The sequence below is a fragment of the Conger conger genome, chromosome 7, assembly GCF_963514075.1.
Source record: "Conger conger chromosome 7, fConCon1.1, whole genome shotgun sequence".
Classification (NCBI taxonomy): Eukaryota; Metazoa; Chordata; class Actinopteri; order Anguilliformes; family Congridae; genus Conger; species Conger conger.
The window spans coordinates 13,446,773-13,459,861 of NC_083766.1; the positions used below are offsets into that span (position 1 = coordinate 13,446,773).

The 13,089-nt window shown below is 37.7% G+C and overlaps 1 protein-coding gene across 5 annotated transcripts in view; it reads right to left on the minus strand.

Annotated features, from left to right (window-relative positions):
• npas2 (neuronal PAS domain protein 2) overlaps positions 1–13,089 on the minus strand; it is a 68,577-nt gene that overhangs the window by 35,462 nt on the left and 20,026 nt on the right. The window contains exon 1 of one of the 5 annotated variants that reach the window (XM_061248519.1): positions 4,913–5,047. The exons of the other annotated variants lie outside the window; for them this stretch is intronic. The gene's annotated coding sequence lies outside the window, so the exon portion shown is untranslated. Of the gene's footprint in view, positions 1–4,912; positions 5,048–13,089 lie in introns of those variants that run through there. 5 annotated transcript variants of the gene reach the window in all.

The window sequence follows — 13,089 nt, forward strand, 5'->3', positions numbered from 1 at the left end:
AGATACAGGTCAGGAGCTTCAGTTAATGTTCATACCAACCATCAAAATGTGGAAAAATGTGATCTCAGTGATTTATACTGTGGCATGATTGTCAGAATGCACACCACGTTGAACCTTGAAGCGGATGGGCTACAACAGCAGAAAACCACTTTGGGTTATATTTCTGTCGGCCAAGAACAGAAAGTTGGGGCTGCAATACGCACAGGCTCACCAAAACTGGATAGTTGAAGACGTAGCCTGGTCTGATGAATCTCAATTTCTACTGAGGCATACAGATGGTAGGGTCAGTATTGCCCGCCAACAGCATGAATCCATGGACCCAACCGGCCTTGCGTCAACAGTCCAGGCTGGTGGCGGTGGTGTAATGGTGAGGGGAATGTTTTCTTGGCACACTTGTAAGTATCTTCTAATGGCTACTTCCAGCATGATAATGCACCCTGTCACAAAGCAAATGTCAATGTGCAGCTGACAAATACGCAGAAATTGTATGACGCAATCATGTCAACATGGAACAGAATCTCAAAGGAATGTTTTCAACATCTTGTGGAATCCATGTCACAAAGAATTTAGGTTGTTTTGAGAGCAAAGGGAGGCCATACCCAGTATTAGTATAGTGTTTCTAAGAAAGTGCTCAGTGAGTGTTTCTTTTAGGAAGATTTTTTGGAAGAAGAACCTGAAGTTCCAAATGAGACTACGGTAATAACTGCAAGCATGGATATGGAATTTACTCATGGTAAAACCCTTAAGTAACTGTAAATAATATTTCAGTTAAACTCAAGGATACCATTTTACGAGCAAACAATCCTTGTATCATGTCTAGCAGAACACATTGTTTGTTCATCAATAGATCGGCCTGTTAAGATGAGCAGATCTTTGACACGGGTGATGTCATTCAGTCTTCAGTTTCCGTGAAAAGTGATAGATAGATAGAAAACAGTTCTGAAAGATCCAAATGTTAATAATCGTAACCCCGTAAAAACACATGAAACAGCTTACATGCTGTAATAACGGCACACAGAGTGTGAGGTTATCAAATGCTATACACTAAACAGCAAGCCTTATCTTAAAATACTTTACAGTATAGTACTTTCAGGTTAATTTACCTGTCAGTCACTGAGCCTTATTGTAGTTGTGTAATAGTAGTAGTAATTTTTCGCAGTGACACAGAAAAACACAAGCATTTAAAATTACATTTGCACACATGCATTTGGATCCCTGTGTTTTTAGAGCTTGCACTGAGTGGGTGGAATGGAGTCTGAGTCAGTTGTTTGGGGGTGTGAACTAGTGCAAATGGCAAACACACACCATGGGGATAGTTCAGCAGATTTAAGAGAACTGAAAAAAAAAAACTACACCAAAACATCTGGTCTTAGCACAAATAACTGTGTGCTGGCAATATAACACTCAAAAGGGGTATCTATAAGAATAATAAAGATTTGATAAGTGTGTTCACTAAGAAGCAATAATGTCACTAAAAATATGAATAATAATAATTATAATAATAATATTAAAGTAGCAGTTTAACACATAATCAGTATGTATAGCTACAGTCGTTTTTTTATGTTTCATTTCCAAACACGACAAGTGCAATTACATCCATGAACTTTCAAATAATGCACACGAACAACATGGAATGGTTGGTAGTCAACCCTCATGTGCTAACTAATGCACACTCCTCACAGACCACTGTTTCAGTTATCAATACTGTCACACAGTCACAACACGCAGGCACTTACATAGGTTCTGCCTGTGCTTCTACAGTCATTATTCAACAGAATAACTTGATTTAACATCATAAGAAGAAAATAACAGACAAGTCAACATGAGTGGAGTCAGACGGCATTCACAACGTAAGCAAAGTAGAACAGGGACATGCAACAATCATTAGGGGTACATTTGTATATTCACACTGAAGAGCTGCTCTGATTTCGTGGCCATGTGATCATAGTACCATCATAGAGGGCACACAAATCCCTTAATGTATGAATGACAATAACCTCTTCAGCCATTTTTTAGATCAGAATGATCGGACACTTGGATAAACCAGCTCTTCAGCCAGTGTATGCAGAGGTGTAGAGTGCTCTGAATTTCTGAACGACCAGAGAACACTCGAGAGTGTGCTTTGCTGCTTTGTGAGCGAAGAGAAGGAATGCACCCTAGAAGTGGAAACTGTGCCAGCTGCTCTGATTTGCCGGTGCAGTCACACCTCCCAATTCACTACATACTAAAACTCTGACTAGCTGTGCTCCGCGCCAAGTGTGTCAGCAACATTAATACCAAAACCTATTCAGACACGTTATTCTGACACTCTGCATACGTGTAAGGCCCGCGTGTGCCGATTCCTCCCTCCTAAGAGGAACTGTATTTCATTTAATTGCATCAATTAACCCCTTTTAATTGCATCTGCCTAACTTGTCACACTTGTATCTACTCAAGAGAACCAGTTTCAGCAGGTGTGTGGGACTGCTTGCATTAATTAACCCCTTTTAATTGCATCTGTCTAACTTATAACACTTGTATCTACTTAGGAGAACCAGTTTCAGCAGGGGCTGCCCGCACACGGAGCATGGGATATACAGTGCAGTAAAAAAGTATTTGCCCCCTTCCACATTTCCTCTATTATTGCATTTTTGTCACACTGAATGATTTCAGTTCATTTGACAAAAGGTCATATTTGACAAATTTTATTGCATTTATTTAAAAATTAAGCAAGGGGGCAAATCCTTTCTCATGACACTTTTTCATTAAGCTTAAACACAATGCTGTTTTGGTATTTGGTAGTAATGCCTGCCGATACAGGTGGTGCAGGATGACAAGGATTTTACCAAGAAAAGCCCTTGTGCAATAAAGCCATTTTTCTGACTGATTTTCTCACTAACTTTCCGACCTTAATTTAATTTTCCTGGTTTGCTTGTAACAGACGAAGGGCATGGTGTTCTTGAAGTCCCTGATGTTGGCTTGATGCATTCAGTCAATGATTTCCACTGTAGTCTCTATCTGAGCTATTTAAGCAGAAATACTGTATATGATAATCACAGATAACTGGCTTCAGTTACAATTTACAAATGAAGAGGTTATATGAAAGTGAGATTTACTCAGGTGGTGCAAGAAATTGCAAGAAATTGAAAAGAAATTGAAAACCATATTCTGAACTAGCTCTGTACATTTTCTCCAAAATATAAACCATACCCTACCAGCTACACTACAGCGTTTAGAGCTAGCAGACAGGCTTTACATTTTGATTTGAGCAATAAAACAGAAAATAATTCATTATTATTTGCCTTGATGTGTTATTCTGTTCAAGTTTCCTTTTTTTTCATTTTATTTGAAGACACAACAATTGTGAAAGTGAAGACACTGCTTAAAGTGCATTTCTCATGCCCTTAAATGAATCAGTGCAGCTTGTCAAGAACATCAGTCACCACAATCTGGCAGGAACTGAAGGCTAATGCTATCATACAGTGTGTCTTAATGCAGATATAAAGAAAACCTTTTATTTTTTGTACAATTCTAAATAGTGCAGATGCACACCAACAATAGTTTAGCTTCACTACAGAAATTTCACAACCACAGCAATCAAATGTTCAATTTCAAACAACATTTACAGTGTATAATTTCATTTTATTAAGATTGCAGGTCAGGCCAAGCACATTTTTAATTCAATGCCTATTATTACACATTTGACTCTCTGGTTATGGAGGTGGGCAGGCAGACAGATTTGAAAATGAAACTGAAATGAACCTTAGACTTTAGAGGCAGGGACAGCATTTTTGTCTTGTGTGTCACACAAGTCAGAGAAGCCCAAAACAATAAAGAGATTAGTAGAGCAATGAGGCAACGCCCACCACAAGTGTTCATTAAAGATGGCATGAATAATATGTAAAACAGACATATCTGTTGACAAATCAATCGTTTTTTTCCGTGAACATGCAGATCACGGAAAGAAAACTTCAATAGCCAACAACTTTGATGTTCTGTGACGATGGTTTCCACCTAGAGGTCTGATGTGTTATTTAATGTATTTTCTTCCTTTATTAAATAACGTAGGCTACGTGTTACTGTGGTCTCATAGTAAATCAAGCTTGCTCAGTCTGCCAAATAAAACTGAATTTCCTTCCCACGTAGAAACAAGAAATACAATGTCAGGTTTTCAACTCCCATTAACACGAGATTATAGCATATTAACTCGTATTTCATTACAACACGCAAATGATATTGAAGTACTCAGTAAAGTCATAGACAATTAGTAATACAGACATTGACTTGCAATTCATTATGGGGGATTCACAGTACTATTTCCCGGCACTAGGAAATGCACAGGTGTTTTACCAGATGTACGCTACACCATTCTAAAGTAAGTCCAAGTAGCACTAAGTCAGACGGCTCGTCTGCAACAATAAAATCATATGCACAATTTACGACAAGCTTCTCAAAAAATACAAATACGGATCGCAGGAGCTAGTTTGCCTTAAAGCCTGAAGTACAAATTTAGCTGGGAAACTTGATAAAACATAAACAAAAAACGCAACTTAAGAGAGGCCTCGATTGTGGGCTACAGCAATTAATATATATATATAGGCTATAGGCTATAAATATTTAATAGCTAGCCTACGATTGATTTTACGCAGCACCAGGATATTCTCTCTGCATAGGCTACTCATTGACTTGGGCTAATGCAAAATGTCAGAAAGCTTGTTTATTCCATCTTAAGACGAGATATTTAAGAGACAATTGTAACGTATTCTCATAAACCAAAATGTTGTAAGTTTACGGCAATAACAGTTGCCGAGCTGTCAAATCGGCTGGAACGCAAACACGTCGATCCGTGCAGTACGGTAGCCTACGTGTCCACGTACGGAAAAATAGTTCTGTAAGCCACAACATGAAAACAATACGCGAACGCAAGACCTACCTTGAATCAAGCACCTTTCCTGGCTTTAAGATCCATATACTTCAGACCTGTACGTCTTCGTTTTGCGACATAGCTACAGTGCTGTCCACATCAAACCAAGAAACCGGACTTCTCACCATTTGACAAAATTCGCCAAAGACGCGTGAAAATAGCATGCAGCAGATGAAAACCAGCTTATAATGTCGTAAACGGTAATTTCCAACAATTGGTAAGTGAAATTGTGTGGAAAAGTGGTTCTCCTGCGATATTCCCCCCTTCTCCTTCGCTTCCTACAGCTCAGTCATTCACTGTTGGCAGCTTCGGGTAAACAGGACCGACTGAGCTTCTGCAAACTGAGGAAAGTAGGTCATTCGGCAGCTCAATCCTTAACTACATCATCAGTCGCAACCGACATTGCAACTCACAATTGAGAGCCGTATGTGTACGGGGAGATGGATCATACATACATTGATGAGCTATTTTGTTAAATACAGCAGTCTATAGGTAATTTTAATAATTTCTTCGCATAGAAATAAATGGGATAAATCTCGCCATTTCCCCTTCCGAATTATACAATACACATATGACCTATAAACGTGAAGAAATTTAACCATGGGTTTAAGATAATCATAGACATTTATCCACACCCTGAATTTGCATGAAATGCCCAATCAAGAGTGCATTGGTAGCCTACAAAATTAATAAAATTGTTTGCTTAAAAGTGCAACAGGTTTGGCCATATTGCTTTCAAGAAAGTCGTAAACGTAGGCTAAATCAAAACTATATATATATATATATATATATATATATATATATATATATATATATATATTTTTTTTTTTTGCCTACGTTTTTCTTTTTATATATATATTTTTTTACAGTAATACTTCTCTGGTTTCAGTGTGTTCCTTTAAAAACGCATGGTTGCAATTCAAGCTGCTAAAGTGTTTCCTGAAGCAGGTCCAAGTATAAAAATGACAGAAATAAGAATGAATGAAAAAAGAGAAGAAATAATGTTATTTAATTTAATGTTATGATTTTCTGGGCAGCATTTTCAGTGAGTATATGCTACCAATTTTGGTGACACAAAGGAAATAGCCATACAATAGGTCTACTTAACATGCTTTATTAACTATATTGGCCGAAAAGCATTCACACACTCATGGCAGTTTGCACCTTTACTTAAGTGTAAAGTACAATACTCTTCCCAAAATGTATTTAGGTATGGCAGTCATATTTCATAATTTAATGTAGTTTGACACTTGCTTTAAAACACTTTGGGTAGTTTTCCAGACTAAGTTTAAGCCTGGACTAAATTAGATTTTGAATGGAAATTCTCAGTACAAAACTCAGTTTACTCCAGGTTAAGCTCAATCTGTGTCTGTGAAACCGGCCCTTTGTTTATCCAGGAACTAGTACTGTATCACACAGTTTAATGGGAAATGAACACTGGACCATTAAAGTATTCACCAAATTAAACATTTAAAAGCCAACAAAAACACTCATAAAAGTTATCAGCCCTTTGGTAATAAAGCACAAAGATGATATCAAAGTCTACTGAACTGAAAACAAATAGCACGTGATAGCACAAAATTCCCAGCATCACAGTGTTTCCGTATCTGGACTGCTTCACACTTCCGCTTCACTGTCTGTACCATACTCTCATTTCTGGGAAATCCATAACTGAAATGCTGCACATTTGCTCATTAAAATATATTCTCCAGAATTTGGTAAATTGTTGAGCACCTGACACACGTCAACGGCAAAAGTCTGCCATGCAAGGCACCAATCAACTTGTCAGGAGCAATTGGGGGTTAGGCGTCTTGCACACCCAGAGCAGGGGATCGAACCTGCAATGCTCCAACTGCCACATGACTGCTCTTACCCCCTGAGCTAATGTTGCTGTGCTTCACTGTGTGAGCCAAACGATCTGATGGTTTCATGTGATACAGTAAAAAAAAAAAGAACTTCAGTCAAATAATCAAACATTGCTTAATACAATGAGTATTGCCTTTTGCTAAAATGTTTGCATGTTTGCATAACTCACAATCTTTAAACAGTTTTTATAAACAATTTGCAATTTAAATATCCTCTGGCTTTCAATGTAAACTTTAAGTTACTTGTGTAATACAGCTGTAGCAATGTCTATTGTCACTGCAAAAGACTGAAAACACAGCTTGAACAGAATTTTAATTAACTGGAAAGAGGCTCATTATTGCAACACCTGATATTATTCTGATATTGCCAGCCCATTTATTAATACCAAAGACTGTTTGGTTTGGCTGGATGTTTATCAAATCTTCATATTAAATATTGTCTTCACAGATGATAAAGAACATAAAACAATCAAACAACTTCATCATTTTAATTGGGGAGACTACAATCATAATGTCCTGGTGGCTGAGAACAAGGCCCATCCTTCATTATCTGAAGAAAAGGCCACTAATATTGAAATATTATGCAAAATGGTGTGATAATTCCCTCATTTGTGATGAGCCAAGTACAGAGACACACATACTGTAGACACATATTTTCAGGTGCAAGAGAGTTTTTTTGCACAATGTCAACTGAAAGCAAGTGGTGGTATTCCCACATTCCCATCTGCTCTGTTCTTCCCTTCCCTTAGTTTCCATTTCCACTTAGTTAACAAAACTGAACTGTAGAGACAAAAAGCGCTTAGCATGGACAATTGAAGCAGAGTAGTTTTCATAAGTTGATATTTTGTAGTTTGTCTATTATTTGCACAGCATAATACCTATTATTTGCACTCTTAAAAACTTTTGACATTGTCTGAATAAAAAAATATTTGGACATTTCTGCTCACCAGTCTAAATTAGAAAAAAAAAAAAAAAAAAATTCACTGTAGTATGTGGTAGTATGACATAATGGCTTGGGAACTAGGCTTACAACTTCAAGGCTGTGGGTTCAGTTCCCAGGTGGGGTACTGCCGTTGTACCCCTGGGCATGTCTCGATACTTAACCTGAATTGCTCCAGTAAATGTCCAACTGTATATATGGTTACAATGTAAATATTACAACTGTGTATACATCTTCTAAATGCTTAAAAGTAAAGGAATACAGTTTCTCTATTCAAGATTATGACATCATACCGCATCTCTCGTTCCCATTATTTCAACAATAGGTATGGCTTTAAAGTGCATTACACAGGTGTGGTTCATGGGCAAGACTACGCACATATTTTAGCTAATAAATGAAGTACAGCACATGTCTCAGGGAGACATCCATGTTCAGTTGCTATGGTCCCTTTAATTTCTGTATCAATTTCAGTTTGAGAATTCAAGTAACAATTAGTCACAGCAATCAGTTTCCTTGCTGAATGTCAACATTATGAAGAACTAACTAGGCCTTGTTGTGTGAGTCATCGCCTATTGTAATTGTTTCTGTTGCTCCTGTCAAATTCAAATATGGAGGAGCACTGCTGGGTAAATATCACAGATTATTTTTCAGAATATGGTGGAGTTTTAAGTAAACTGAATGTGATCCAAAAAGATCCACCCAAGCAGCCCAGTGTGTTTCATAATAGTGGGGTTTCCGCTCTTAAATTGTTTTTAGATCCAAATGTAATCTTGCTCATTACTGCCACAGAACAGTTGACTTGAAACAATACAGTTATCAATCAAAATATTTTCAAATAACAAAGCAATTTGCAGGACTTTTTATGTAAAAAAAGTGTTAAAATAAAAACAATGCTGTAACATATGTACACAGAGCAGGATTGCTGTTGCCAAGACTCAGGTCATATCTCTGTCGTTCATGCAAGTGTTTCCTGTTTAAGTATGATCCCACCCTTCCTTTTCCCCTTCCACACCTTTATGACTTCTGAATTTGGCACTCTGTAAACAATTATCTCTTTCTGGATGAAGACTTGAATAAATGGATAAATACAACTGGAACTTTAAACTATGGATTCCTTCATGAATGATCTCCTTCAATAAAAAGCTGGCCTACCTCAAGAAAAATATTTTTTACAACAAAGAGTCCCGTTTCCAAGGATGCATATGTATATTAATTAAGTATGTGAGGGTTTATTTATCAAAACTTTCTAGCATACAATAACAAGAGGCACCTTTCATGCTACTGGAGAAAAATGGAACTCTCAATCACTGAGTCAGATGGCACACTCTTTACACTTCTGACTGTGTTGACTGTTGACAATAGATTCATTTTCTTGTACTTGTATTTCTGCACATATGCCTTGTCTAGAACATGATTGATTTACAGTTAATACATCTCCAGCTTCCATTATAAATGTGGCACTTCGCTCTTAATTTAAGCAAACATAAATGTAGAGCATTTGGGGAGTATTTTCAGAGCTAATTTCACTAGTTTCTATAAGGTAGCCTTTGTAGGTATGTAGCTTTACATGAATTAATTTGCTTTTCAAAAAACTGTCAAACAGCTACATTCATAACTTCATAACTCTTGCAATCAGTGTTAAAACACCAAAAGGAAAGCATAGATAGAAAATTAGCAAGCTAGCCAAACTACTATGCATCACCTGGCTAACAATATACACAATTTAGTGTATGTGAGCAATTTATTAGATATTTATAACTTTTTTTTTTAAAGACTTATTAAGTCTTCTGCTGCTGTAGCACATCCACTTAACGTTTTGATGCGTTACTGTCACCTTCCTGTCAGCTTCGACCAGTCTGGCCCTTCTCCTCTGACCTCTCTAACAACGCGTTTCTGCAAATAAATCATTGCAGCTGGACATGTAGGTAGCATTGGTACATTTATGCTTCCACTTCCAAGATCTTTATGGCAAATTTACAGTATGCTGTGGTCATTCATTGACAAGGAGTGTTTTGAGAAGACAGCTGACCCAAATAAGTGACTTGTCAGCATAACTAATTGGACATCCATATTTCCTATTTCTGTGATCATGCCAGAGATCCATAGTCAGAAACAGAGTGTCATGTCTATCACACAAAAGATGAAATCCCAGCGGCAACAATTAGTTATAATGAATGGCTGTGATAATGCTTGCTCTCATGGAAGGACCATGCTGGTGTCTCAGAGCAAACAACATAATGCTGCACAAAACAAGTGCAGCAATTTGCATAATGGAATCACCTTACGCACAGCTTTCAGTGAAAAGACTATTTTCCTATGGCTGTTTCTCTCTGATAAAGTAATCTAACCAGCTTACTTACTAATTTGCAGATGACAAGACAGCAGCTGATCCACGACACAGAATCAAAACTGGTTTTGTTGCTATTTCCTCAGGTAAAAAGAAAAACTGTACGGGACAAGTGATGAAAGCCACAAGAGTCCAACCTAGCCTACTTAACTGGCTGCAATAAAGACTTATTGCTTTGTTTACCAGAGAACATTGAACTTCGAAAGATGACACGTTTCTGAGCAATTTTCAGCTTGGCAGTTAATTTGTAACTAATTACAGCCCTGTGCTTCCTGGAGTACATAACAAAAAACAACAAATCCTGTTGAGGTTAACAATACAGATCTCATTCCTGGAAACAATTTCAAATACCCACATGGGCCTTGACTGTATAAAGTGATGACTGTTCATCAAGGTTTTTAATGTAAAGAACACTGTAAGAATCAGCAAGTTGTAAAAAGCAAGCTGTGCCACCCAGAGCTAATTGCAGAGCTTATGGTTTTTTACATTAGACCCAAGTAGACTGACAAAGGACAGGATTAAAAAATCCTGCGCTTTTTTGGCTTTTATTCTAAAAAAATCTATAAGCCTTAAGCCCTTTAACCAATGCAACTACAACACACTTTCTTAAATATTCAATATTTACTATTCACTACTATTCACTAACTTTGACTAACAAATAACAGTAACAGTAAAGAAAGATTTACTTAAAGCAAGATTGCTTTTTATTTAAATTTTTTACTGTAGTGGCTGTTCTGTCTGGTGTTAACAACCATGGGTTCCTCTAAACAGTTGTCCAAGGTTGGATTGCAGAATGAAGGTGGTTCATTTCCACCAAGAAGGAGGCCGCTACAAAAATTCTCTCAATGTTTCAAACTACCTATTTCCACTGTCAGAAACATTATGAGAAAATGGAAGATAAAACAGTTGAAGTCAAGGCAAGGTCTGGAAGGCCAAGAATGATTTCAGATGGAATGGCCCGAGGACTGACACAAACATGCACAGGTCTAGCTATTCACAGGACAACAATACAACATACTTTAAACAACAAAGACCTACATGGCAAAGTTGCCAGGAAGAACGACCTCGACGCAAAATTAAGCGTATGGAAAATAAAACATCGGTCTGAAGCCTTTTGGAACAATGTGCTTTGGACTGACAAAACCAAAATTGAACTTTTTGGCCACTACCACACACTTTAAACAACAAAGACCTACATGGCAAAGTCGCCAGGAATAACAACCTCAGCGCAAAATTAAGCGTCTGAAGTATGCTAAATAAAACATTGAGAAGTCTGAAGCCTATTGGAACAATGTGCTTTGGACTGACAAAACCAAAATGGAACTTTTTGGCCACTACCAAAGAAAGGGTGAAGCCTTTGTAGCCTTGCCAACTGTTAAGCATGGAGGTGGATCCATTGTGATTTGGGGTTTTGTGGCAGCTGGAGGCACAGGAATGAAGGTTTTGGAATGGCCACTACAGTATAATATTATGAATATTATTGAAAATCTGTGGAGAGATCTCAAACATGCCGCACATGCAAGGCTTCAAGAATATTTCTGAGCTAGAGGTGTTCAGCCAGGAAGAATGGGGAAAAATTCTAAAAGCGAGAATTGAAAGACCAAAAGCTGGCAACAGCATTTACAAGCTGTAATAGTTGCCGGAGGAAGAGTACGAACTGACATGGTTCCCAAACTTTTGCACAGGGCCATTTTCTTTTTTTATTATTTTGAAACTGTAAAAAATTATCATGTGATTATATTTGTCCTATTCCTAGTGGTAAGCTTTTCCCATGCATGACTACTGCACTCATTATGGAGGCATGGCTCCTATTTAAAAGCCCTTAGATCCCAACTCAAGAGTATGAGAATATAAACAGACACACATGCTTACACACACACAGCATTGTTTGTCGAACCCATCTCTGCAGAAACATGCAATTGCACTCACCTTTCTTTTCTGCCCAGGGAAATTTTGGATTCTGAGTTCAGAAATGTATCATGTTTAACATTACACCATTTAGATGTCAGGTTCGCTTCTGTTCACTTAGATATGAATTGCAATAGGCTTTTTGACCAGGGGTGCCCAAATGTTTGCACAGTACTGTATAATATTTGGCCTTCTGCCAATAGGTCTTCTTTCGAGTCTCATGACAAACGGTATGCATGCAGCAAAACTACAGCAATGTTAAAGGAATGTTAAAAATGTGACAATGTCGTCTTTACACTTTTTCTACCCTTTGTTGTACGACAACTGAATCACAAGACACCCCACATCATGCTCTCATATGACTGATATGATCAGGTTTTCTGTCAAAGTGACATGCCAGATATTTATTTAGATTTTCTTTTTCATAGTTTTTATGTGCGAGGACTTGTCTGCAGCTTTTTCCACAAAAAAATGGAACCGACTGGGTGAAGCAGCATCCGTTCATCCGTGAATCCTCAAACACCTTTGTGACTGTGGAAGATTTCTACACTCTGATTCAATAGGAGAGTCCCCAAACTACAGTGCCTGAATTTCCTGTGAGAGTACCCCAAGCTGTGTCAGATATAAGGGATTGTGAGGTAACCTATACTACACAGACCCACATTAGACTTAATACATAACATTCATTGGCTCAAACTAGTCAGCATTGTGTACATATTTGTGCTTGACTGTGTGTGTGTGTGTGTGTGTGTGTGCGCGCGCGTGTGCGTGAGAGAGAGATAGAGAGTCACCCACTAAGACTGCTGTGCCAGTGACTCATTACATTGTGTGCTATTTCACAGTGACATTATGGATAATTGAGGACATGTTCATTGAGAACATGTTCTTTGAATTAATGAAGTAAATATTATGGGTAAGGCTGGGTTTTTGTCACAAGTCACGGGGGGTCACATATTCCATTATCTTTGCCATTTTTTGGCAGTCCAATGACTTTTCCCATTTATTTCGTGATTTTTCAGCAATTTTGGATATTAACTGTCAACCTTAACATAGCCTATGGTTTTATTTGTATAGGCATACGCAATCTAACAATAATGCCAAATGCGGGGAGAAACAAAATGTGACA